General features: G+C 39.6%; 1 protein-coding gene and 1 long non-coding RNA gene across 8 annotated transcripts in view; one reads left to right on the forward strand and one right to left on the reverse strand.

Moving 5' to 3' along the window:
- Positions 1-11,882, reverse strand: part of LOC112108144 — a 38,085-nt gene extending 26,203 nt beyond the window's left edge. For both annotated transcript variants that reach the window (XR_002908229.3, XR_002908228.3), the window contains exon 1: positions 11,452-11,882. This is a non-coding gene — a long non-coding RNA (uncharacterized LOC112108144). The remainder of the gene's footprint in view (positions 1-11,451) is intronic.
- A 166-nt stretch (positions 11,883-12,048) lies between these two features.
- SOX6 (SRY-box transcription factor 6) overlaps positions 12,049-27,422 on the forward strand; it is a 457,096-nt gene continuing 441,722 nt past the window's right edge. For 5 of the 6 annotated variants that reach the window (XM_024202164.3, XM_024202167.3, XM_024202166.3 and 2 more), the window contains exons 1-2: positions 12,049-12,119; positions 12,261-12,440. The gene's annotated coding sequence lies outside the window, so the exon portion shown is untranslated. Of the gene's footprint in view, positions 12,120-12,260; positions 12,441-17,627; positions 17,802-27,422 lie in introns of those variants that run through there. The other variant, XM_024202165.3, reaches the window with a different exon arrangement.

Here is a 27,422-nt window from a genome sequence, read left to right on the forward strand (position 1 = left end):
TATTCACTTATATTTTTATAAAACCATATAGACTGCACAACGTCACAGCACCCTCACTATAAAAATTGTTCCAGCACCCCTGGCCCTTTTATTGTTTTAAAATTCCGTTTCTCTTATGCTTTGGTGTATTCCAACTGTTAAGATTTTACAATACTTTGCCTGAGAAGGCTCTCAGATCACCTGTATTGACCACTGGCTACAGTCTCTTGAAGGGAAGACTTGCAGGTGCTAAACCTTGTTGGGCCTGCTGATAAGCACAGTTGAATCACAGGGTGCTATAACCTGGGGCCTGGTCTAAGAGTAGGAGAATTGCAGGATTCCATCCTGACTGAGGTGAAGGCATGGGGCCTAGCCACCTTAAGCTATGCACTGAGAGAGACCAGAAAGGGGTCAAAGGTGCAGCTAGCCCTGTAACCATGACTCTTTAGCTAAGGTCTCCCCCTCTTCCCCAACTTTCTTTAGAAGGCTTTTCAGAGATCACCACTTCCAGCTTTAATAGGCTCCTAACCTCACCACACACCCAGCACCACCTATAGATTCATCTGCCATTCCTTGCCCTGTGAGCTAAAATAGGATTATGAGGGGCATGGCGATTTAAATCTTGCTGGGTGTTCTCCCCTCTTGCAAGACCTAAGGAGGTCCATGGAAAGAGGAGGAATGCCCCTCTAAGCTCCACCCCACAAGAAAGGTACCAGAGAGACATCATAGCGAGGGGGCATTCCTTCACATATTGCCTGCCTGGGTGTATGCAGGAGATCTCGAGAGGGAAGAACCCATTCTCCCCCAGCACTGCCAGGCTACCTCCTGCTGTTCTCTGGCCTGTTCTGTGGCATTCCCCATGAGCTAAACATTAGGACAATTACTATGGCACATCTGACCAGGTGATCTATGTTTAACTCACGGAATGCCACAGAATTGGCCAGAGCATAGCAGGAGGGGTACTGGGGGAGCCAGTATATTTGGCAACTAGATTTAATCAATTCAACTTTATTTTGTAATCTCAGCTAGGGCAGTCCAGTAAACTAAATTTCTTTTGGCTACAAATTGCCAAAATTTACAAGAACTTTTAAACTCTGAAAACCTTTGTTTCCAGGGTCATAATCCAGGAACCATTTGGCTCTGAAGAAAGTATCCAAACCACCTACATAAAGCCTCATTTTGCTCTTGACCTCTTTGCTGTCTCAACTTCAAGCCCCCACCAACCACTGTAGACTCTGAGACCCCGATCCCTGCTTTTAGCCCCTTTAGTGTTATTCCTTTATACTCATTGGTGCTGCAACCTATTGCTCTCATTTAGCTGCAAATAGTTTCCTCTTTCATATGCTAAAATATTAGTATTATCCTGTAGCACTCCTTGTCTTGACCTTTGGAAATGTTTCCCCATGTTATGTCATTGATTGTTCTACAGTGTTTTCAAAGGAGGTGCAAAGAGGTGGGGGGGGGGGGAAGCCAAGGGAAGAGTGGAAATTGTCAGTTGGATTGGTGTTGCTAAGAAACATTTCCAACATTTTCAAATAAACACAATCTTTTTAGTTGAAATACCTCAGCTAAAGGGCTTCAGTTAGAAGTGGGATCTCTTTACCGCTAGTCTGCGCTCCAGATCAACATTTCCTAAACAACGCCTTTTATCTGTCCCAGTATAAAGGTCAGATTTGTCATCTATATTGCAGAAGCATATAAGTGTGCGTATGTACATGTGTATGTGTGTGTATATATGAATGAGAGGGAGAGGTCAGGAAAACAATAGAGTTGTGAGAAATTGTTCTTTTAAAATTATTTACCATATATACTTGTTTGTAAGCCAAATATTTTTGGTAAAAAAGTGACGCATTAAAGAGCGGGGCTCGGCTTATAAACGGGTCTACACCAAAACTTGATGATTTAAAACTGTATGGAATCATTGAATTGAATATCTAATACACTGTTGTTTTGTTTACCTGGAGCATCTGCAGGCCTGGAGCCCGTCGGCTCCCTGTGGCTGCGGTTCGCTGTTCCCAGCCAATGGGAGCTGCGGAAAGTGGCGCCACTTCCCGCAGCTCCCATTGGCTGGGAACGGCAAACCGCGGACACTGGGAGATGAGGGGCTCCATGCCTGTGAACGCTCCAGGTAAACAAAAGGCCCGGAAGCGGCTTACCCTAATGGGCCAGGAGCCAAAGTTTGCCAACCCCTGAAATATAAGGTATACAGTGCCCCAAAGTGCGCATGTTTCTTTACATATCACATAAAGAGATGGAGGCAGATCCTCAGCTGGTGTAAATTATCATTGCTCCATTGACTTTGATGGAGGTATGACAATTTACAACAGCTGAGGATCTGCTCCATACTCCCTCTTCTGAAGAGTTTACACACTAATTTTAGAAGTAAGGCAGAGTGAGAGCAACAAACAGTAAAAGACAGGAGGTGAGACTGAACAAGAGTTACAGTAGTAACCCAAGTGTGAGTTTACTCAGGGCTGGTCTTCACTACCCGCCCGGATCGGCGGTAGAAAATCGATCTCTCGGGGATCAATTTATCGTGTCTCGTCGGGACGCGATAATCGATCCCCGAATCGACGTGCGTACTCCACCAGCCCAGGTAGGAGTAAGCGCCCTCGACGGGAGAGCTGCTGCGGTCGATTTGCCACCGTCCTCACAGCGGGGTAAGTCGGATCAGATACGTTGAATTCAGCTACGCTATTCGCGTAGCTGAATTTGCGTATCTGAAATCGTCGTCCCCCCCCGAAGTGTAGACGTAGCCTCAGTAATTAAGAGTGCACATTTTCATCTCCATAATGAAGAAAATTATAGGACCATCAACTTGATTTTCCTATTAACAAACCTCAGTTGTTTCATCTGCTTTCCTGATTCTACCATTCTTACTCAGGCAAAACTCCCATTTATTTTAAAGGAGTTTTGCCTGCATAGGGAGTGTAGGATCAAAAGAAAAATTCAAAAAGCCCAAAAGAAAATTTCAATAAACATGTGAGAAACATATAATTGCTGAGTTTTTTACATACAATAAAGCAATGCCAGAAATGTAATTGTTCTGGTAATATGCTGGGTCCTCCACACAGAACTGCTTACTTTGTCCATTACATTTATGGAAACCCTCATTAAGTTTTTGGAGTGGAGTTTGCAAATAATAACAGGAAGCCCTAGTTTGCTATCAATACTAGCACAGCCCAGGTTTTCTTCTGTAATTCCATATTCCAGAATCCTTTGACAGTATTTAAGGATCCCTTATTCTTTATATGCCAGAGCACCACATCTGTAGTATGCAATAATTAGCTGGGATATTTTTTAAAAGCTGTTTGCCTATGGTCAGAGTAGGTGTTTAAACTCAAGTTAAATAAATGTGATAATTTCACATTTTAAAAGTATATTAAATAATATAATTTTTACGTTCTCACTGAAAATCACAAATTCCACATTCCCCAATATTATATATTCAATAAACCTCTAACATGGCAGTTTTCTCTGCAACCGTAAGAATTACTCATCTTTCTGATCGGAAGATAACCGGGGGAAAAAGCAATGTTGAGTCAAGAATACTTTCTTTTTGTTCAGAGTACTGTGCTTTTTAGTTCTAACAACCACTGCCATGCACTGTTTTGCTCTTGAATGTGAACATCTCCTATTTTAACTTATTTTTTAACTAGGCTGTCCACTTTGGGCATAAATTCCTATTGCATATATGAGATAGCTAATTGAAAGGGCATGTAAAATATGAATATACAGAACTGAAACCTCACAGTCAGACATTTCAGATCATAGCCTAAAACACTTGCTGCTCTATGTTATTAAAATATCATATTGAAATAACAGCAAAGTAGCAAATGAGACTGGGGCAAAATCCTGCCCCCTTCTGTGGAGCTATGGAGGGTTCTGCTGGTAGCCGAACTGGTGCTATTCTGCTGCTCATGGGACAGGTGCCAGGATTTTGGGAGCCAGACAGGGGTCTACATATCTCTTTTGGCATGCAACCGAGCTCTGTGGGGGCGTGCTGTGTTCCAATGCAGTAGGTTTTTGGATTGGAGTGAGCCGGTGAGCTGCAATGGGTTGATTATTTCCCCACACGGTGTTTGGGCATAGTACTAGTGCAGGCTGCTGCAGCCTGAGAGATTGGTTTCCTTCCCTTGCCCCTATTTCCTGTGCCAATCATACCTATTGGAGGGGGATTTGCCCCATGGCATTTTGCAAATAGATACAAAATATTGCTCAATAACTTCTTGCTATTGTATACATAAATAATTCTGTTTGGGAGAATATGGGCCTATATTAAGTAAATTATTGCTTCCTTGGGCCCCAATCCTGCAAACATTTACACACATGCTCACCTTTACCCATGAGTAGTCCAAGTATGTATGTTTGCAGGACTGGGGCCTTAATTTATTCTGTATATTGTTACACACTAAACTACAGTAGCAGCATAAATTTTATTCTAGGAAAGCTACCCTATGTGTAGGGATGTAGAGTAGTTCAAGAGTCCATTGAGAAAAATAAATCTGGTCAGGTAATATGAACTGAATATTTCCATAATTTACTGGAATACATTCATTCACAACTGGATAAATAAAAGAAACAATGTGGGCATTAACTGAAATTAGAATTTATTCAGTGTCTGAGATAAAAATCAAATTACTCAGGCTCTGGTAGCACACAGGTGATAGATGAAGGTCTTTTTATGATTATGATTAAATCTTAGGAATTATTTTTAGAAAATAGAAATGTAAAACCTTTTTTTTTTTTTTACAAATGTGTTTAAATATCACTAGTCAATTAATTTTTTTTAATGTTCAATTTACTATATGTCCTCCTACCTGTACAGAAAACATTTATAATATATAAAACTTCTGTAATTCCTTCTAGCTGAAGGTTTCAAAGAGCTTCACAAACCTTGGGCCTGATCCTGCAAACACTTAAGCATGTGAGTAACTTGACACATATAAATAGTCCCATTAATTTAGGCCCTGGTTCTGTAAAGACCTACACATCTGCTTAATGTTTTGCACAGTGAGAAGTCCCCTTAAAGTCAGCGGGACTCCTTAGAATGTGTATATGTAAGCATGTGCACAAGTCTTTGCAAGATTGGGACCCTTAATGCAAGTCCTTTTTATGCATTAGGATTGCTTGATCACGATGTAAGGAATCTAATTAAGTATCCTGACATCCCTACAAGATCGGTAAAATAGGATAATCTCCATTTTATGGATAAGACTGAGACCCCAGAAGGTGTAGGTCTGACTTTTCAGACATATTTTTGCATGCACCCAATTTAAGTACACAGATCACAATAAATGTACCTAAGCTGGGGTCGAAAAACATTTGAAAATTTTGAAAAGTTACTTGGTCAAAATCACTTTCTTTGTCTGTAGCAGAACCAGGAGTAGAATCCACATCTGCAGACTCTCAACCCTAGGCAAGGCTTTCTGTCAAATTCATGTTAAATAATTTGCCATTTTTCAAAATGACACTGGGTAAATAAGACTGTTGCCATTTTATAGTATTTTATGATATTCACTAGATTATCATACACAGTGAAGGTGTAGATTTGAATGTGGACCTCTTTTGTGTAGAGAGCTAGCACCTGGGTTACAGAGACAAACAGTTTCACACCAAAAAGGAAAACTTGGAACTGTAGATTGTTTAATGCACAGATCTTGTGCTGTAGTTGCAGTGTTGAGAAGTCCTTGTTGTTATGAATGTGCATTATGAGTATATTGTACACAGTCCTGGTATGCAAATGTGTAGCATTCAGAGAAGTGAAATAATTCTGTGTTATTATTATCTTTGTAAATTACATCTTAAGAGTTTTTTGAGGACTTTATGACGGCAGTTTTCTATAGTCACACACAGCACAAAGTGTTTCTTTCATTATTAACAATAACTGAGCCAATGAAAATGCTTTTAAATATACACCAGGCAAGCAGTTATCCAGCTCTTCCTTCTTACCATCCACAAACCATCTTTTAGCATCTTATAAACCAGCATATAAAATAGCTTTGTAAACATCTGCTTTTCATTGTTAATTGTCAGGGAAAACTAGAGATTTAAATGCTTCTTTTGTAGCACTCCTTAATCCTATCAAGAAGAATAGCTCTAGATGTTTCTTCTTTCTCTACTGCAGATAGCTACTTCAGTCTCTCTTTTTTTTTAATAACAGTGTTAGTTTTCATTTACTTGAAGATGACTTATTTCAAGCCTCAAATAATTTCAGAGGTCTTGGATATAAAAAGCTGTATGGCAACTCATTAAATATATCAAAATTCTTATATATTTCCTGATCACCATTAAAATATGTTAGTGAGAAAAATATATTGGATTTCTTATTTAAGTGCTGCTCAGTATTTTTCTCCATAGCCTCACTATTGAATTGGATATTTTTATGAAACATGTAATAAGAGAAATCAGAGTAAATGTTGTTGCTCCATAACATAGCAAAAGACAGATAAATCAAGAGCTAAATCTTCTTACATCACCATAGTGTGATTATTATTTTTAAAGATCACTGTCTTTATTTTGGTAAACTTTTCTGTTCTAATAATCAAGTCAGTAATGCCAATTGAGTGTGTCTGGCAATGATTTACTTAAGGTAGCATTCATAACACACAGTAGCTGCATTATAGAGGAAAAATAAATCTATTCATGTTACATTTCCTACCTTGAAAAAAATATTAAATTGCAGATCCAGAGCCATAACACAATGTAAACCCCCCCCCCCATACATACAGAAAGAGTATTCATGGTTTAAAAATTATTGTTTAATACTTCACATTCCCTAAACTGGAATTGATCATACAGTTTTTAAATATGACCAGATCTGGTTCACTGAGCACTGATAATTTTTCAGTAAGTAAATGTTCTCTCAGCTTTCTTTGAAATAAAATTCTACTCAATTGCATACTGAGTTGTAATTTTAACAATAAGTTGTATCTTGCATTGTTTTTTTTTTGAGCAAGTAATAATTTGAAATGTGCTGTTTCCTATTTATATTTCTTATTCCTTGCTCTTCAGTCTACTTTTGGAACTTGTTTTATAGAACTGATGTAGACATAGACCTTATCATCACTGCATGGAAAATTAATTTAAATGACATATTGTTGCAGTTTCTATGACAACCATATCATGATGCTGATGCTCTCAACATTTATAAAGTACAATTTCAAGTATACTAATACCAGTGAACAGGGTTGACATTTATTTACTTAATGCTCAATTTAAAACTATACTTTCTCTATTTTGTCAAAAGGCAAATTACAAGAGAATATACTTTAGCAGTTTTGCAACTGAATTCTTATTTTTATGTAAACCTTTTTTGTTTTAACTCTGCTACATATTATAGTCAAAAACATTATTCCATCAAAATAAGGACAAACTATATACCAGCTATTAAAAAAATTTGCAATGTAATATTCCAAAACAACTGTCACAATTTACTACATACAACATTGCTCTATTTTGGAGTAAATAAAGCACATTTAGTCTTATCTGTGCAGTCATAGGTCCCAGTCCTGCAAATACTTATGCGTGTGAGTAGCTTTGCTTCACTGGGGGAAGGCACATGTAGGTTAAGTTACTTGTATACATGTCTGCAGAATCTGGCCCATAATGACAGAATAATAAACAAGCCTTTAAAAAGATGTCTACATTAAGTCCTTTATTCTATTATTTAAATGTTAAGAGGTTGACTTTTTCTAAATTGCATGATTTTTGCATATTAAATACACATCTTCAGTATGGTCATGTGGTTGTATTAATCTGGAGCCTTTTTGAATGTCACTTGAGTAGAAAGGGCTTGACTATGCACTCTGTTATTCAAGCAATATTCACATTGAAGTCAGTGGATGTTTTACTTGAATCAGAAGTGTAGTACCAATTTAAGATAGCTTGTTTCAAGTTAGTTTATAGCTATAGGTTGTAAAGATTTACACAGGTTTTGCTGTCATAACACAATTTTATGGATTCCAACTTGCACTGGTAATAAACAAAGTGTGCTTTATATTTCTAATGCATATTACTTGTGCATGTGACTTGCCAATCATTGACACAGATAAGAAATAAAACACTATGAGCCAAATCCTGCAGTGCTTACTCTCAACAAAAGTCCTAAAGCAGTCAATATGAGGTTGAATTGAGTAAGGACTGCAGGATCAGGCCCTGACTTGGTACTAGCCAATAAGAAAAGTTATCAATAATTGAATGTTAAAATAGATTGAAATTGTGTCACATTTCAGTCTAAGATTATCCAGTACTTTCAGCAGTTTCTACCTAATGTTTCTGGTTTAGAAAATTACAAAATTTAGCCACTTATCAATAGACAGACCCAATTTTATTTATCTCAACAAGTTCCAGCAACAGACTGTGGTAAAAAAAAAAATAATAATGTTCTTAGAAGTGAAGAAGGAAAGGAAACAGCCTTGCAATATTCACTGATAAATCTCATGCAAAACTCATCTGCTTAGTAAAACTTAATGTCTTGTTTCTGCCCCCCCACTTCATGATCTTTTTTGTATATCTGTTCAACTACTTCAATATTTCTAACCCTGCTAATAAAAAATACCCTTCCTAAGTACACAGAGCCTGAACCATCAGTTCTTAACTCAGACTAAACTTCCACTGAAATAATTAACAATGACATGGGCCTAACAGGATCAGGCCCATACTGTAGCAAATCCACAAGTGCATCTTGAAATCAATGTAATATGTAAGTGCAAAGTGTTGTTATGAATAGTGTGGGATACAGAACCATTGTCCTATACCTGACAATCACTTTTCCTCCTATCATTTGGCATACATATGGGACTTAGTGGCAGTGCCTGTATTTACAATGCGGGCATGCCCTCAGTTCAAAGATAGCTGTGTGTATTTGTTCTCTCATTTGAGCTTCTTTCTCTCTTTATATAACCAATTGTTCATGCTTTTGTGATTATATCAGTCTCTTTAAAACATGTTTTGTTCTCTTTTGATCCACGAAACAAACAAACACCAATGGGGTAAAGCATAGGTGTATCTTATAGACAGCATATAAGTGCTCTACTACGTGCTTCATATTGCATCCTAATGTGCAATGTTAGATTAGGGCATTGCCACTAAAAAATAAGGAACTCTGTGGACTGATAAACACTTGGAATTTTCATAGTGGATCAGAATAGCCCTATTTAACAAAGGCTTTTTAGTAATTGGGGGTTTGGGGAAAAAATATTCAGCAACAGTCATATTTACACCAGTGCTCTACACTTAGCTCACTGGGCTATAATATGAAATATGGGGACAGTGGGTTACTCAGTACCTGCTAAAGGGTGCTTTAATCCTGTCTTCCCTCCCAACCCTTTCAGTGTTTGTGTGTGTTTAAATGAGGTAGTATTTCTTTTTGCCTTTCTTTATTTATTAAATAATATAATTTTAACAGTCAGCATAAGTACCACAGCACTATCTTTAAAGGTGGGAATATCATATAGTAGAACAGGCCACACAGGTGTGTGCTGCAGGAGCATATGACAAAATATGGTTGTAATGATGGTTGTGAGTCTCTAACACATGGCCTTTAAAGTCTACTGGAATATAAATGTTAAATATTTTATCTCAAGGTACATTTTTGTATCTGTTAAGGTATTTTACCCATAGTTTCAGAGGGGTATACAAATGGAAGTTACAAATTAGTTTTTACCAAGAAGAAGGGCTCAGACAAATCTAGTAGCTGAACTACTCAGAGTTGGGAGTATACAGCTTCTTTTTAGCTAATATTTTTGCTTCTTCAGCAATCACATTAGTTAGTCCCTCTTTTTCTGTACCTGTTATGTATCAGGAATTCATTGGTAGTGTTGACTCTAGTCACTCTAATTAAATGAAGTTTGAATTCTTCTTTCAATTAGCCCTGAGTTTCTTACCACCCTTCTCAAGATTCATTTGCAAGAGACACTATTGCACTAGTCCAGACTGCAATTAAAAGTTTGATGACTGTACATTTGCCAGGGAAGTTACTGCTCTTCCAGTTGAGAGTGACTCGATACCATGAATGCTTTGCTGTGGTTTAGAAAGGACATCAGTCCCCAAAAGGAGACCACCAGCTATAGTAGGTCTCAGCTTCTAAAAGTCACCGTGTATTTTTTTTTCTTCTTCTCGATGTAAACTTAGTGAAAGCAGGGCTGGCAGTTTACACTACGCCATAACGTATTTCCATAGCTTCCAGGTAGAACAAGACCTGTTCCATGACGTTGTTTTGTTGTGATAACTTTCTTATGTCTGGCCAGTTGAAAATAGGCAAACCCAGTGTGGTAATTATTGCCCTCGACCTAAGCCAAGTCTCGACCCTACGAGCTGTTTATAGGTCACAGCAACGTGTTTCCATAATTCCTCTTTCATTCAAACCATTTAGCAAAGATTATAAACCAAACTCAGCCCCGCCTCCAAATCGAGAGACAAACTGAAAGGCAAAACACTCCAGGGAAACCTGGGCAGTGCACTTGCCCTGCGTTTGCCCAGAGTCTGGGGATCTAGTGGGGAAGTCAGTCAGCGATGCTCTGAGGCACGTGCTCTGAGGATGTGAAGAGAAACTTCCTTGAGTGAGTGGCGCTGTATAACTCCCCCCCGCCCCCGTCCCCCACGTTACTTTGTAAAGATGGGTAAAGAGATGTTCTGCCTATCAGGCGCTGGTTTCTGCGATGGAAACCACCGTTGATGTGGTCCACAGTACAAAAGGTGCAGAAGCGAAGCAGGATTTGGGAGCAGATGGTTGGGAAGCGAAGTCGTGGATGCGTTTCAGTACTTCTGTCCCCACTTCACCTCCTCACTTTATATAAATCTCTTTGCATATGTTTTCCCGAGCCCATCAATGTGGCTGAAAGTGAGGGAAGATCCTGCTTGATCCTCCCCTTATCCCAAATTCATTAGCAGAGCCGTTAGAACTGGGGTTGCCAAGACGAGATTCTTCGATGACTTTCCCGATGCTACTGACAGTGTTTGTTTTGCTTTGCAAAGTGCTAATCCGAAAGCTCCTTGGCAGGCTTTTCCTTGGCTGCCTTATTTGCGCTGACCTCAGGGTGGCGTTTTAAGCACATAAACAAAGCCCAGGCAAGCAGAGAGACTGGCAAGTGTGGTTACCTTTATCGGAATAACAGTTCCATTAATGTTTTGGATAAATCAAACCTGCCTATTAAAAACGGTATAAAGTATAAAAGCTGCAAGTCTTCCGTAGAAATGGAAAGGATTTTAATTCAGCCGGCTCTGGGCACTTCTGAAAGTTCAGAACTAGGTGCGAGGTCCGTTTATCGATCTTAATCTCACCTGTTTTTACAGGAGTAGTTTACAAAGAACGTGTCGAGCAACAGATCAAGATTTTAAAACTCTAACTAGATGTTAGCAGTAATGATGGGGGGGGGGGGACATCCCTAAATTGCTGTCCTGTTTACACCGGAACGTGTCTCTGGACCTGAATTGCATGGAGAGAATAAACACAATATAGAGTCATCTTACCTCCGAGACAAAAGGGCAACTTTAGAGGAGGAATAGGGGAACAAATGTAGCTATCCTCCGTCCCATCCTAGGTCGGTCTGTCGCAGGGCTTTCTTACCAGCACTGCCTTCTTCTGACTAACTTGGATCACATCTCGAGCGTGTTTTCCCTCCCTCCCTGTCAGACATTCCTTAAACTCAGCCCAGGACAAATCCAGAAGTCAGTCACAGCGTTTCTAGTCAATCGCTGTTGGTGCAAATCCCTTACAGCTTCTTTTAGCCCGAGCGTGGAACACACTGCCGATCAGAATGACTTTTTGTAAGCCTTTCTCTGAGCTCTAGAAGCAGGTAAGGCTGCCAGTCACTGCAAATGATCCATGTTGCATTTGTGGAGCGCAGCAGCAGCCGGTGAAAATGGGAGTGTGATCCGCTGTTCACTAGGGGGAATGGACCTGGAGGGGATCCACTGCAGCACTTTACTCCATTGCATTGTATTCTCACTGATCACGCTTTCTGCTTTTCTGACCCTCACTCCAAGCATTTTCAAACCCATCCGGAATAAGTTCAGATCCTCCCCCTTAGTTTACATTGGAGATGTCAAAGGATTAAGTAAATGCAACTTTATTTGACCGTGGAGTTTACAGACCCTGGGATCCCTCCGCTCTTTGGCCTGATTCTAATTCCATAGCGGTAATTACCCTTCGTTTCTTTAAGTGCAATAGATTTATTGCCTTAGAGACTATGCACAGTTTGATTGAATTATTCATTTTTTTTCTTTGGTGTAGACTGCATCTGGGGACTCTGATGTGACGTGTAGATTTTTTTTTTCAGGAACAAAGGGAATGTGGAAATGAAAGAGAGAGGGAGAGAGAGGCTGGCAGATGTGATGAGATGCGGTGAAGGTGTATCCAGCTTGGCACTCCCACTCCTCTCCTCTCCTCTCATTGCAGCCCTGGGTGACTCTCAGGCTAACACAAACAGCTTTTCTTCCGCAGCCTGCCCTCTGTCACTGTAAGTACAACAGCCTTCTCTTATCAGCATGCAAATTCCAGCCACTCACTACCTTAGCCTAGTGTTTGCACTTTAGATTTACAGAGGAGACCTTTAAAATGAACTTTCCGAGACAGGAAGGGGTTTCATGTCAAACTTGCTTTTATTTTCTTTGTAAAAGTTTATGTGGTTTGCCGGTTTTGGGGGTTGTTGTTACTGCGGCTTCTTTGCTTCTCTGTCAGGATGATGCACAGTTTCAAATGAAATTAAAATGTTCCTTTGATCTGCTTCCGCCAAAAGGACAATACATTGTTAGCAAATGACGCCTTAAGGAATTCAGAGTTTTGTTTTCAATTGGGTCCTTGCTAAAATGTAATCGCCCCCCCCCCCGTTTTTTTAAGAATATCACCCAAGGGTGCTGTTATTGGGGAACTCAAATCATCTGATGGGTTTGCCTATACAGAAACATGTAGTAATTTTGGTATCAGTTTAACAAAACTTTTCTCCCTGTCGGATAAGTTTTTAACTCCTTTTCCTTTACCTCTTTCTGACACTTAAAGTTTGAACACTTTGAATCCTTTTTTTTTTTTTACAACCTATAAAAAGTCGTCCTTGTCGGAGTGTGTCACCAGTGAATTTATAAGCATGCCTACTAATTGTCCGGCATTAATAAGAGGGCTTTTATTGCTTGGTGAATGCCTTCTAATATAGAATTGCTTACCCTTTGTATACAAACTTTAGACTATACCAAGAACTCTATAAGTCCTAGGTTTGCTCATCTTCTCTAGGAGGTGGCACAACAACACAGAGACACAGGTTGCTTTGCATGTTGGACATTGCTTTCCATGCCTGTATTAGATGAGTGGCACAGCACAAAATGCAGTGACAGCTGTGAACAGGTAAGTGCTCCAACGTAGCTGAGTGCCTCTAATTCCTTCACTGTAGAAGCGAGAAAGGAACCACAGCACGAGATGTTCAGCATCCCTCTTCAACATCTGGCTGCGCTGCTGTGGCTAGCCTTTAGGAGTGAGAGGCAACCAGAGTAATTTAACGAGCGGTAAACTTTTGTTAATACTAAAAATAAAGGATGTTTTCTCTCTTCCACTGCATATCTAAACAGCATATGATCACTTACTCAGCATTCAGAGAGATAAATACACAATTGTTATCCGCAGAGCACAACCCTCCCATATTTACATACAATGCACAATGAGACTTTTTAATGCGGTCCATCTTTTACCTCTGTGTATATTTACACCTGTAGCTTAATTTAAAGGAAGCAACAAGGTTTATTGCCCAAGTTATTTATTTGAACGCAACCCATCTGTGCCGTGCATTTCTGCCCCGACTTCATTTCATTCTTTGCACGATAGTTTCGGTGGTGAAGAGATGCTCTTCAGATTAAGGGCTAGTTGGGCTTTGAAACTTCCTAAATTGTTCTGGCTTTTTAATTGTTTGATGTTCATTAGCACCTAACACTTGATAGTTTCAGTTGTTCGAAAGAGATGATATAACTGCCAATGTTTAAAAAAGAGGAAAAACTTTCAGCAGCAAATTGATGGGACAGTAGATACGCATCAGAATCTTTTCTTTGTACATTGACTAGATCTTTTTTCTTACAAATCTCAATTTCTTGTGCCAATAGGTTACAAATTATGCAAAAAGTCAAGGTGTCTTCATTTGTGAAATATTTCAATGTATCACTATAAAGTCATTACTGTCAAATCCCGGGCATTATAATTAGTTTAAAAAAAATCTCTATAGTACCTAGAAAGGAGAGTTATTTCCTGTTTCTAAATCTGTGCACAAGGCAGTAAAGGCAGGTGAATGGTTTGAAGTTGCTGAAACCAGGTGAATGTACAGTCACTTAAATACCTTATAAACTACAGTCCCTCTGCCTGACTGTAGATTTTAGCACTTTTATTTAAATGAAAAGAATACATGAGAATGAGACTTAATGTAGCCAGTCAGCTAATTTGAGGATAAAGTATTATGAGAGTCTCTGGATAAATTAAAAGTTCTGTTTGGAGGTGATCTGCTTACAAAATGATATGTTGATTCCCTTTATTTTGTGGAATTGCCCCAAATATTTTTTAAATGCTTGTTATTCCTACAGGTTCTTACTTTAAACTAATTTCTCCAGGATTTGACTAGAAGGGCAATAGCATAAAACACTTTGAATAGCAAGGAAGATGATGCAACATTTATATCTCTTAATAGAGTTTTAAGTTGTAAAACTTGTAAAGAAAAGAAAATAGAACCAGGTCTAATCAATCCTATGTCATCACTCTAATGCTGATTTTCAGCATGTTCCTGGAGAGCAAGGTTTATTTGCAGTAGATGATTGTACTTCTGTTTCTAACCGACTCCGCAGGTTTGGGTGTGAGAGAGAGCATGGAAATTCAGCCTTTCTGCTCGTCTTTCTGGCCTCTAGAACCTATGAAGCCATTTAAAATTAAAAAGTTTCTCTGTTACTAACAGTTCCAGGCGCCTTCTGGAAAATGGGGAAAGGGTTGCCAAAAATATAAAGAAGGATCAACAACTTTTCCCCCTCTCTCTCCCTCTTTCCAGGAGGCTGTTTTCCGCACTCCCAGACTTATAATAGTTTAGCTAAGGTGTGGATCATATCAACAGGGAGAGACGCTAGTTTTACAATTTGGTTTGCCCACCTGATCCTCGGGCCCCCGACAGTTTGTAAAGCCTCTTTCACGTTTGCCTTTTGGAATTTAAAAGTAAACCATTTAGACCTTCTTTCTGATTGTTGCAACACTCCAAGCCACTGGTTGATTTACTCCTGGTCCACTTACAGTTGTATCTTCATCCCCCCAGATTTGCTTTTTCATTAACACTTATGAGGAAGCGCTAGTTCCTAAATCACTGTTCACTTCCTGTCTGTCGCCTTTTTGTAGTTGTACATTTTTTGCCGCAGATAAAGCTCTCGTCATCACAAGCAGAACCAGAACTTCAACCTGAATCTGTTGTTCTGTATCAGATCTATTTCCTCCCAGATCGTGCCTCTCCTTTTGTTTTAATTATGTGCATCTTCTTTATCTTTCAGTTGAATGCATCACTCTATACTTTGCACTCCCCCTTTTTCCTTCTCTCTCTTCCCTTCCCTCCCCCAGCCGTGGGTTTGTCTAGCCTGTATCTGGATTCCCATCTCTAGTGTAATTTATACATTTCACCTGGATTTACCCAGATTTAGCTTTGGGAGAGGGCTCCTACCCACTTGCCAACTGGCAATAAGCGTTTTTGTTTTTTGCTGCTTTTACTTGTATTTGATGTCCCTTACTCTTGACCAGTCCATCCCTTGCCCTCCAGATTTTTCTCCTTGTCTTCTTGAACACGGGTCCTTTCTGACTTTTGTGTGCGCCCTCCTAAACACATCCTTTAAAGTACTTGGGGGAGAGGGTGTCAGTGTGTAACACGATTCTTTTCTCCTTTAGTTTATTCTCTTCTTACTCAATTCTCCCAGGACTCTCCACATCCCCCTCCTGCTTTTCCGGCCCCCCCCCCGGTAACTTTGTTACCTTTCCTCACCACTCAGAGCAATCAGTGGTCATTAGGCGAGAGAGGTTTAAGGTTTCATTTGTCTAATAGCAATGTGAGTGGTGATAGCTTCTCGGGGATGCGGCTGGCAGCCTGGGGTGATTTCACTTTCTGTTTTGTGCTCACTTTCTCTTCGGTTGTTGCGTTTCGCTCGTTCGCTCTCACTGTGTTGTCTCATCTTGCCTCTGCTGTCTGGGAGGGGGAGCCCTGCCTCCTCTTGCCTTCCTCAGATCAATGCCCTGGCCACTCACTTTCTGATGTTGCACGACGGGAAATGCTTTGAATACTTACGACATGGCCGCTCACATTGATTGCCAAGATTGACAGCAGTAACCATCGCCTTCATTTGTTTCAGGAGGAAAAAAATTAATAATAATGAACCTGATTGTAACCAAATCTCCAGGCAGCCCATCAGCAAACTTCTAACGATCCGGATCCTGCACAGCCATGGCCCGGAGAAACACCAGCAGACTTTAGTGCATTTATTTTTATTTTATTTGCTGAATTACTCCCCGTTTATTTCTCTCCTTCCAACACCCCCTTGCCCCCTTTTTAATGAAAATTACTGAAGCGCGTAAAAAAAAAAGGGGGGGCGACTCTCCCAATGCTTTGTGCCACACCGGATTCCGAGGAGGTAACCAGGGGGAAAAAAGCCCTATTGTGTTGTATACCTGTTGTTTACTATGGTGTGTAGTGCAGCCTTGCTTGGTGGTGGTGGTGGTGGTGGTGGTGTTTTAATGGGGTTTCGCTGGATTTATGTCGCTTTGCAGGAGAGAATCAGGGTTCCCTTGCGCTGTCTTTAATGGGTTGTTAGTTGCAATTGTCTAAAGCAGCAGCGTCCGGAGGTAGATGTGTTGGTTAGCTTTTAACATTCTGAATTAACCCCCTCCCCCTGCGCGATTATTTACTTTTATACCACGAGGGTTTTATTTTATTTTAGGAAAAGTACTTACAGTCTCCTCCGTGTGTGAGGTTTCCAAGGCTGTGAAATCTTTCAGGGACCTTAAGGACTCCACTTCCTTGAAATCACAACACTTTCTCATCCTCCCCGAGAGTTGAATCTATTTTAAAATGTAGTGACAGATCAGCGTTGTATTTTAAGATCACCCACGGCAGAGAACACATGGTGCTCGGGAGATAGTTTCTTACGTACAGTAACACAAGAGAGAGAAAGAAACCCTAAATAAATCTTTCAGAGCAGAAAGCTGCTGTCATTACTCCGTAGTGGTCGCGTGGGTTTGTCCTCCGTGGATAGACCCAAAGAAACAGAATGGAAGAGGATGCAAGGACTTTTTATAGCGATTTTAAATTCTCCGTTAAGTTTGAGGTGGGTAATTGCATTGAAGTTTGCCACAAATGTGCTATTCGTGGAGCATATTATACAAAGATATTGGACCAGTGTGGGTGGTAATATTGCGTTTGGCCACAGAGGGGCACTATCCCGAGGATTTGCAGTTCCTGTGGTGGCGTCTTATCTCTCCAGGCAGAAGGCTTGGATAAAGTTATACTGAAAACTTTAAAATTGATATCACACCCTAATTTGTGATACACAAGGAGGGGGGGAAAAGACCATCATCAGAGAGCTCTGTTTACACCATGAGAAAGGGAGAGCTGTGCTGCATTGTGGGCTTGCCCACAACATTCAATTTGGGATTTCTTGCTGCCTTAGCTCTCGCCGGAGGTCATGCAAATCGACCTTAAAAGAATGCATAAGCCATAAATTAAAATAAACCCTTAGCCAGGGGCTGATCCATAAGTAGACAATACCTAACCTGGACAAAACGGCTTCCTTTGCGAGCTGAAAAAAAGAATAGCGCCTAAGCTAAATGCAACGTAAGTTTTCAGGATGTATTTCCCTTATTTTTGTTTTTAATTAATCGCAATGCAACTACATATAGTAGCAGTTTATAGACAATGCTGTAAGAATCCGAGTGAGAGGCACGGTATGTTTGTGGAGAGCTTGTGCTTTCTCGAGTTTTCACTCTTTCGGAGCTGTTGGTGTGTTTGATTATGAAGAAGAAGCCTCTTTATGTAATCAGGTTTGATGTTTTAGCTTAAATAATGATTTTAGGTTTATGAAAACTCTGAGTTGGCTACAAATGTATGTAATAGGCACACACACTGTATCTGTGTATAATCATCTCGTGAGTGTGTTTTTTTTTCTTGCGTTTTTGGCAATTGTTCCATTCATGATTCTGAAAAGAATGATCAGTAAGAACTAATAATTCTTCTACTTCTTGAGTTCAAGTCTTTAAAGTAGGAGGTACTGGGCATGCTGGTGGTTATTCTTATGTATATGCCTGTATGTGTGCATCCGTGTGTGACACTGTCTGTGTTTGTGTGTGATCACACACGTTATATGATCAGATACATACACATGTACATTAATAATTTAGCTGTCAGTGAATTACTCTTCCGACGAGATCTTGCCAGCTCCGTTTCCTACTTCTGTTTAACAGCATTGAACAGTTAACCCGCTAGGGCTGCGTGCTTTTAGGAGAGCAGGGCCTTGAGGTGAATCAGAGACACTGATCATATCGATTTGATTGCTGCCTTTGCTTTGGACAGGACCGTTTCACAGGGTTTTGTTTAAGGACGGGAAAGAGTGAAAGTGGCAACGTGAAAAGACAATTAGTGTTGTGTCTGAGTGTGTCCGGGGTATTTTACAAGAGAAAGTCAGCGTGTTGGGAGCCTGGGGAGGAGAGATTAGCTCTGTCCTAGGGGTGTTTCCCAAAAACACAGACAGTGAAACTTTCAGAGATAAAGAAGCATGTTTTTCGCCTGTTGTATGCAGATAAGGTATATGTCTGGGTTCATTTAAATAGCCCTCCGCACATGGTCGGCAACTTTTAAAATAATTTTTATTTTACATTTATTTTGACATTTTTAATATTTCCATCTTTAAAACTGATCCAAAGGATGCGCAGCCCTCAACGCAGGGTTTCAACAGAAAATAAACGAATTTCCCCTTTTTCATATTCGTGTAAGGGGGTAATTCTGAAGCCTGCTTTGAGACTTTAACTTGACTTGACTTGTTTTATTGACGTGCTTGTGCCCAACTCACTTAATTAAGCCATTATGCCATAAAGTAAATAATGAAATGGATGAGATGTATGACTATAGGCTGCCATTATATACAAATACTGAATAGAAAAGACGCCCGCCTTTTTTACTTTTCCACAAACCCACTGCATATCACGAGCTATTTTCCACGACTTTATTGCAAGTTCCTCCCGGCATGAGATTTCTTGTGTTCAGTATTCACAATGTTATATACACACCGTATGCACATTATAAATAGTGACCATACCTAGCATTTCATTCTAGTAAAATAAAAATAATCTATTTATAGTCAGTACATTGAAAAGAAAATAATTAGGTCACTTGGATTATGCAGCAGTTTGAAGTAGCACAACACCTGGCAGGAACTACTTAGCATTTTCTTTAAACTCTGTACTATCCATAACTTTGTTTCGTATAATACATTCTTGTGTTAAGTGAGAAAGGCTGTTTGTAAAACAATCCCCTGGCTAGTCCCACTGTTGGGTGAAGTTGATCCTGTAATGGCATTTTGTTTTGAACAGTTGCTGTAGTTGAAGTTCCCTCATAAGGTAAGGTGGCACTGGGTCTGAAAGGAGGTCCAAATGCCACATTTATAATTAGACTGCCAATTCAGCACATTGTATCCATTGCTATACAGGGATATACTGCTGTGTCTGGTCTCTCAATAGCCTGTATTCAGAATTAGCCAATTCAACTGCTTAAACTTCGGAGTCAAATTTAGAATAGGCAATGAGAGAAGGAAAGAAAGAAAACAATAATGCTTTCTCTTTTTCTCAGCTAGCTATTAAAAGCCAAAGAATGTACGGAAACCAAACCATGCACTGTACTTGGAATCAATACATCAAACGTAGTTTGGCCAGAGTCTGCACGTTTTTTTTTTTTAAGTGCACTTGAGGGAGGCGGAGGGGGGTAGGTGACACAAACTACCCCCCACCCCCCACCCTTGCAAATCACTCAGAATGGGATGTTAATCCAGTCAGTGCAGTTTAGAAGGTAATTTCCTTAGCAATTGGTTGATTTTTTTGCAGAGGGAGAATGCGTATTAAACTAAGGAGCTGTCAGTGCAGCTTGCCCTGGTTTTAGAGAGCGAGAGAAGTATTGCTGATTTCAGGTCTGACCAGAGATGCTTGGACAAACCTTGGCAGGTACTTTACCAAATGTTAAGGTCCTTACATGCAGAAGAAGTAACTTTCCTTGTCATTGTGAAGCAGTTGCCTGCCTTAACTCCATTGCACGCATCCCTCCTGGCAGGGTATGTATAGAGGCCACAAAGATGCTGGGAGGGAGGATGAATCTTTCTGCTCTGTAGGGCTGAGGTTGGCACTCTTAGACGCAGGGAGGGTTGGCAATGGGCATCCCCCGGACCTTACACAAGCAGTGACCTGCTAATTGCTGGGCCACCCACTGAGGCTGCAGACAGAGACTCCCCGGCCAGCTGAGGCCAGCAGGTTCTGCAGGAGGCAAGGCGCTGGTTGGTTTGGAGAAGTTCGCCCCCCCTCCCCCCGCTCTCCATGTCCCGGCAATCACGTTGGGGAGCCACCCAGGCGATTGGGGATGGGAACAGACAGGGGCCAATGCCCCCGGATTGCAGCTCCGGGTGTTGCGGAAGCCCCTGTGAATCTCACGCGGCGATTCAACCCAAGGGATTTGGTGGTTTCCTCAACAGCCCCAAATTTCCCCGCAAAAGGCCGTGAGCCAGCGCGATAGAGGGCTGGGGCAGCGGCTCAGGGAAGTGGCGGCCAGAGCGAGCGAAGAGCAGCTCTGCCAGCAGCCCCCCAGCAGGAGAGGGACCCACGCTAGGTCTGAGCTCATGAAGGCTCCAAGCCCGGCGCCTCCCCGGACACCTCGCACTGGGCACTTGCTGCTGGCGTGCCTCGTGCGTTTGTGCCTGGATTTACAGTGCCTGGCTCCTTCTCTGCTTGTCACACTTTTTGTTGCGCCCCAACCTCCGCTCCTAAAGCTTTAACTCATTCAGGAATGAACACGAGGGGCCCTTTGCCGAAGCACATTCGCTCTTCCTTTCTCTTCCCACTTCTCATCCTTGCAGCTGCACGGAGAATGTCAGAACTGTTTGTGAGACTTTGCTGGAGACTACTCGAGAGCTTGTCTGGTTTCCTTTCTGTTGGCTTGCAGGGTGAAAACCGGTGTAATGCGTAGGGAGTGAGAGTAGGATAGATATCGCCATATATGCGCATGCACATGTGTGTTGCTGATTCTGTGTTGTATTTTTGTAGCTCTTCTGTGCTTCCTTATTACACCAAAGAATAATTTAAAAATACATACACCTTTATGAAAGCAAGGGGAGAGGAGAAGAGCAGAGCGTACCAGTTCCCCAGGCCAGGCCAGTCCAGTAGTATCTGACTTGTACAAACAATTAGCCAGTGCCAAAAGTTAGTTGCCTTTGTTGTCAGTTTGGTTTTTGTCAATAAATATTGCTCCACTCCCCCTTTATTAGTTGTTGTGTGTGGGGGGGAGAAGAGGGGGTGTTTTTAATATGTGGCCAATAGTTGCTCAATTCAGGCCAAACTTTCTGTTGAATAATAAAAAAAAATCACTGGAGGTGTTTTCCAGCAGGTCCTCGCTCCTGTTATGAGTTGAAATGTCTGCATCTCTTTAAAGGCCTTGCAGTACCCTTCAGAGTGATGAAGACCAGGACTTTGAACGATGATAGCAAAACCAAATATTTTCTTCTCAGTGGGCACAGAAAGTTTCTTCAGTCATGACCTTATATCTATTAAACACCTTAATTACCTTGGAAGATATCACTTTTTTAGGAAGAATATCCATTAATCTTTTACAGTTGGTTTGATTCTCCCCTAAAAAAGTATGTGGGTCAAATGTAAAGGGCTACTGACATTTTAAAATATTTTTCATAAACAAAGAATTATGGAAGAGAAGTAGCAATATAGCTTTCTCTATAGTATGTATTGTGGGGTGATGTATATTTCTCTCTCAGTAGTGTGACTTAAAAGATTACTGGGTGTACTTGGCAAAGGATACCTTTAACAACTTACACTTTAAATGTTATATAAATAAAAAAGTAGTTTATTTTTGTGTGCGTATATAAACTATGTCCGTCTCTGTAATTGTACAAGGGTGTATTTTTTAAGGTTTCTGTCGATAATATAAATCATAAAAACAGAGTTTTGAGTAGCTTGTAAATTATGCCAGAGCCCCAAGATTAAAATACAACCTAATAATATGTACAGTAGTTTGGGTGTATCTTGTTACTGAAGTGGCAACAAAAAACTCAGACACTAATGTAAAGTTTTTTAATCTTTTAGTAAGTTGATATATTGTCTTTCTCACTGTATTTTTATTTGTTTGAGCTTACATACATTTTTCTGTATTTTTTTTCCAGGTAGAATATCATATGTGGTATGTTTGGGGACATATTTTTGCAGTATAACACATGAAATTCCTTTTACTATATATAACACATATTAGGTTGCTTATATAACAAAAATCTATAACTATTTATTGATGTATCATTATGGCTCATGACATCACACTAAAATCCAAGACTGTAAAAAGCTGTGATTAATAAGGCTCTATCTGTCACAAGTGTGATGTCTGTATATGTATGTTTGTGTATATATGTAACCATATGCAGAGGAGGGTGATCGTGAAGATGTGTTGACTAGAAAACAACTGATTTTTACCATGATAAAACTGGATAATGGCATGTTTTCAAAGCATGTCCATGATACCAATACATTATTCTTTTAATACTTTATCCTATAGCAACAGCAAATATTTGTGACATCACAATGAGAGATTTCATGCCAGTTTTTAGTTTACGATCTTTTAGAAAGTCTTCAGTTATTTGGCACTGATGAAACTGCTACACATAACCATGGTATATTCAAGTATTCAGTGAAGTTTTAAATAATTCTCTTTCAATTAGTACAACAGGAACTTGAAAAATGGATTTTCTCTTAAAGGAACAAGAATCATTACATGCAGGTTTCTTCCCTCCCTTTTAAAAACTTCATATCGGTTTTATGTTTTTTGTTTAGTCTCGCTACATAAAATTAAAAAAAAACAAACAACACTCTTGCCCTCCCTCTTGCCAAGTTTGAAAATGTTGTTTGGAAATGATTAGACAGTAGAAGTATTTTTATCACATTTCTCTTGAGGTTTGCAAATTTGATTGGGTAATATAAAATGGGGTACATTACTGAAGTTGGTTAATCAGAGTCATTCATTTATAACACAGAATACATATATATCAATTGATGTTTTTGAAGTCAAGCGAAACATTCCATCAAGTTAATGTGTTTAAGAGTATCATATCAGGCACAGACAGGTACTAGAAATGATAAAAAGCAGATAACCTGCAACAAAATGATTTACAGATGGGTCATTATCTACTACAGTGAGGTTACAAAGATCATATTCTTTATAAAAACAGAATGTAGTTTCTATAGAGTTAGCAGAATTATTTAGACAAATCTGAATAGTGTATGTTTTCTGAAGGACTGGTAGAATTTGTCGAAGACAGCATGTATTACATTTCTAACCCTCTTGTAGTCTGCATATTATTTTAATATGTGGAAACATACTGGCATGTGTTTTAAATACTTTTTATGGTGGGAATCCCTAAAATAAGTTTGCTGATAAAATGCTTTTTTATATTCTGTATAAATTAGATATTTAAACTTTAAAGTTTTCATACTCCACACAAAGGTTCTTAAGACTAAATTATCTCCTCTTCAGTGAGAATGTAGCACATTTATTTTACCTGCTTTAAATGATATGGGAAAGCATTTTAACTCTTGTAGTGCAGTTAGAAAACATGTGTTTTAAAAATAAGCATGGAGAATTTTACGTTATCTACACATTTAAAAAACAAACTGTGGGAAGGTATTTTTTTATTTTTGTATTTTGTAGGATTGCTAGGTTTAAGAACCTGCTCAGTGTGGTGGCTGAGGGTATAAATTATCACAACTGATGCATCTCTTCTATAGATTGGTAGACAGGACCCTAGTTAAATGTTTGCTATTCACTTCTTCAACAACATATAGAGGTGTGCACTCCCATTATTTCTCCAATCTACTATGGTAGACTGACATAAGGCAATATGAAACCGTAAAACCTCAGAGTTGCAGTATTGATTTGATTCTTAACTGCAAATCCTTCATATCATTGCTCAAAATATCTAACTTTACACCAATATTAGCCATTCTTTTTATAGTGACACCATGCTTAGTAAAAAACTTCTAAGCACTGAGGTCAGGTGTTGAGATTGGATTCTAGTTTATTTTTTATGAATCAGATAAAGATTTCTGTGCATGAGACCGTATGTGAAGATGAGAGAACAAGAACATTTCCATATCAAAGGCAATATATCTGAGGCTGCATAGTAATTAAAATGCAGTGGTTTGGACTCTGTGCAGTAGCACTTAAGCAGAGCGTTGTTGGGACCTTGTGCAGCATGCAGGCGGTTGCCACTTGCATACTTCTAGAAATATACTTATAATTTTGTACAAACATTTATGCCAGTCCACACTTTTCTGTGGATAATTTGTATTTCATCCAAACCATTCAAAGTAGAAGATATTTTTTGAGCAACCCCTTCATTATGGCTTTTGTGCATCAACTATTTTTATTCTGCTTGTTTGTATTTCCTCTTACCAGAATGATGGCTTGTTTATATTCAAATTTTTTTTTCTGTTTTTCTAAGACCCCTTCTGTATATCACTCAGATTTTAATGAAAATATCTTCTTAGATTAATTGAATACAGCATAATTTATTACATGCTGCATTTTAGAATAAATTCACTGTATGCATTGGAACAGACTATTTTTAATGATACAATACGCATAAAAAAATTCTGACTAATTCTCACATGATGCTAAGAGAATGGGGAAATTAATTCTAAGGCCCTGTCCACGTAGAGAAATTGACCAGCATAGATATTAGGGGATAAACTATTCTGTATTAGCTATTCCAGAATAGCTCCACATGTGGTGACTTTATTCTGGATAATTAGTCTGTTCACAAAGCAGAATAATTACAAAAGATTACTTTTATTCCAGAACAGAGTATCTGCAAAGAGAACTATTCTAGAATAGCTATTCTGGAGTAGTTTATTCTATAGTAGCTATGCCATGTTGACAAGGCCTAAGAATACTTTCATCTCAGAATGCACCTCAGGTGTCCTCATCACCCCAGCCATCTATGCTAGGGATTCCTATTATTTGTTACATCCATTTAGTAACCAAAATTATTAATTAGAAGCCATCAGGAAACTTTATATTTAAACATATTTTTGTATCTTGTGAAAGTGTTCTGTTCTGTTAATCTTATTATAAGTCTCACTTTGGCCATTTCTTTCCCACTTTTAGACTGTGCTTGGTTTAGGAGTATGACACTTGAATATAATAGACCACATGACCAGGGTTTTACAGCATATTGTGTATGCATTTGACATCAGTATTATTGTGGACAAGCTATTAAACTGAAGTCCTGACCATTTGTGGTTAGCAAAGAGCCCAAGGCATTGTTTTGCAAGAATAGGGTTATTAATCTCAGTGTCATGGCCAAATTCTAATCTAGATAGGATGTAGTTACCCATCTAAATTTCCCCCTGCAGTTTCATCAACTGGCTGAGTTAATCCTCACTTCCTCTCAAAAATACAGTTGTGTAGTGTCACTGGTGCAGAAAATTTGTGTTTTATCCAACTAGTGCTGCAGTCTAGCAGTTGGTGACCTTATTACTAGAGCTATATAATCTGTAAAGCATTTTGGGAACCTTCTCAAGGAAAGGGTTTAATATATATATATGTTGTAAGTGATTTATTATTTTATTGTTAAGATGAACAGTTAAAAACATTATATTTATTCAATATCTTAGTTCATGAGCTAGTTTTGGAAGAAAATGTTTAGCAAGATAGGGACAGATCCTCAGCATAGCTCTATTGCAGTGGTTCTCAAACTTTTGTACTGGTGACCCCTTTCACACAGCAAGTCTCTGAGTGTGACCCCCCCCTTATAAATTAAAAGAACTTTTTAAAATATTTAGCACTATCATAAATGCTGGAGGTGAAGCGGAGTTTGGGGGCATGGAGGCTGACAGCTCACGACCCTCCACGTAATAACCTCGTGATCCCCTGAGGATCCCGCTGCCCTATTGACTTCAGCAGAACGATGCCATTTTACATCAGTTGAAGATATGGCCCATAGAAGCTGATCTAGCTCCCACTGGAGTCAATGGAAAGATTTCAAGGGGACTTCAAAAGGACCTACTCTCACTGAAGTCAATGGCAAAACTTACATTGATTTCAGTGGATCAGGGTCAGGCCCTTATGTGTGATGCTATCTTTTGCTCTTTGGACGAAATTCACTCCCCACATTTTTGCCCTGTAAAGACTAAGTAACAGGAAGACTGGAATTTATCTCTTTCAAGACACCTCTTGGGCTCTCTTTCAAGAGCCGCTCTTCCAGTGGATCAGATGGAGTAGGAGATGCTGCTGCTTCCTCACCCATTATGTGTGGTTTCTGGGCCACTGAATCCATGTAATAATCCTGGAGACTGGCTGTGCATACTCCCTTCCTCACCCACGTCATATGTGGAGTGCAGGCTCCTTGCCTGCAGATCCTTGTATATAGTCCCTCTGCTGAGGGCTTTATGCTGGCCCTCACAATAAGGGTGAATTTCACTTAGTCCTCAGCACAAGTATATGGGTTGTGCACAAGCACAGTTGTCATTTATGTGCAGTGATGTATAGTTCAGGATATTTTCGTTGTGGTTTAGAATAGAGTAGTGCCTCGGATTGAGACTTCTATGTTCAACTCTGATTTACTTAAGTACTTTCTTAAACATAATACTAAAATATCCTCCTGACCTGCCCAAAATTTCAAAAGGCAAATGTCTAAAAAGGCTTTCATGTTCCCAGACACCATTTGATATTTTAAATACAATTACCTTTTTGTCTGTAAAATGTAGACTTTACTAGTTTTGATATGTGCATTCAGTTCTAAAATGGGATTTTCTGTCCCAGTTACACACTTAACTACAATTTGTATTTTTTTTGTGTGTGTGTGGCGTCGACAGACATACATTCATTGAACAGGATTGTTAAAACATACTGTGGATAATGTGTCCACCCTGAAATGTATATCATCAAGGTTCTACTCTTAATATTTTTTCCCTACTGGAGGGTGAGAAAAGAGGCAAAAAGGAAAACACCAAATGAATCTCCCTCCACCACCTTCTTCCCCCACTAAAAAAGCATCAGAGAGAGAGAGAGATGTGGGGAGAAGGGTATAAGAGACGGGAGAGACCCTGTTGCATCTTTTTTCTGGTTTGATGGTATAAATAGTTACAGTAGATGCAGCTTTAACTATGGAGTCACTTGTGCACTTCCTAATTATGGTGGTGCCTT

This window comes from Terrapene carolina, unplaced genomic scaffold, assembly GCF_002925995.2.
Source record: "Terrapene carolina triunguis isolate 2854851 unplaced genomic scaffold, T_m_triunguis-2.0 Scaffold96, whole genome shotgun sequence".
Taxonomy (NCBI): Eukaryota; Metazoa; Chordata; order Testudines; family Emydidae; genus Terrapene; species Terrapene triunguis.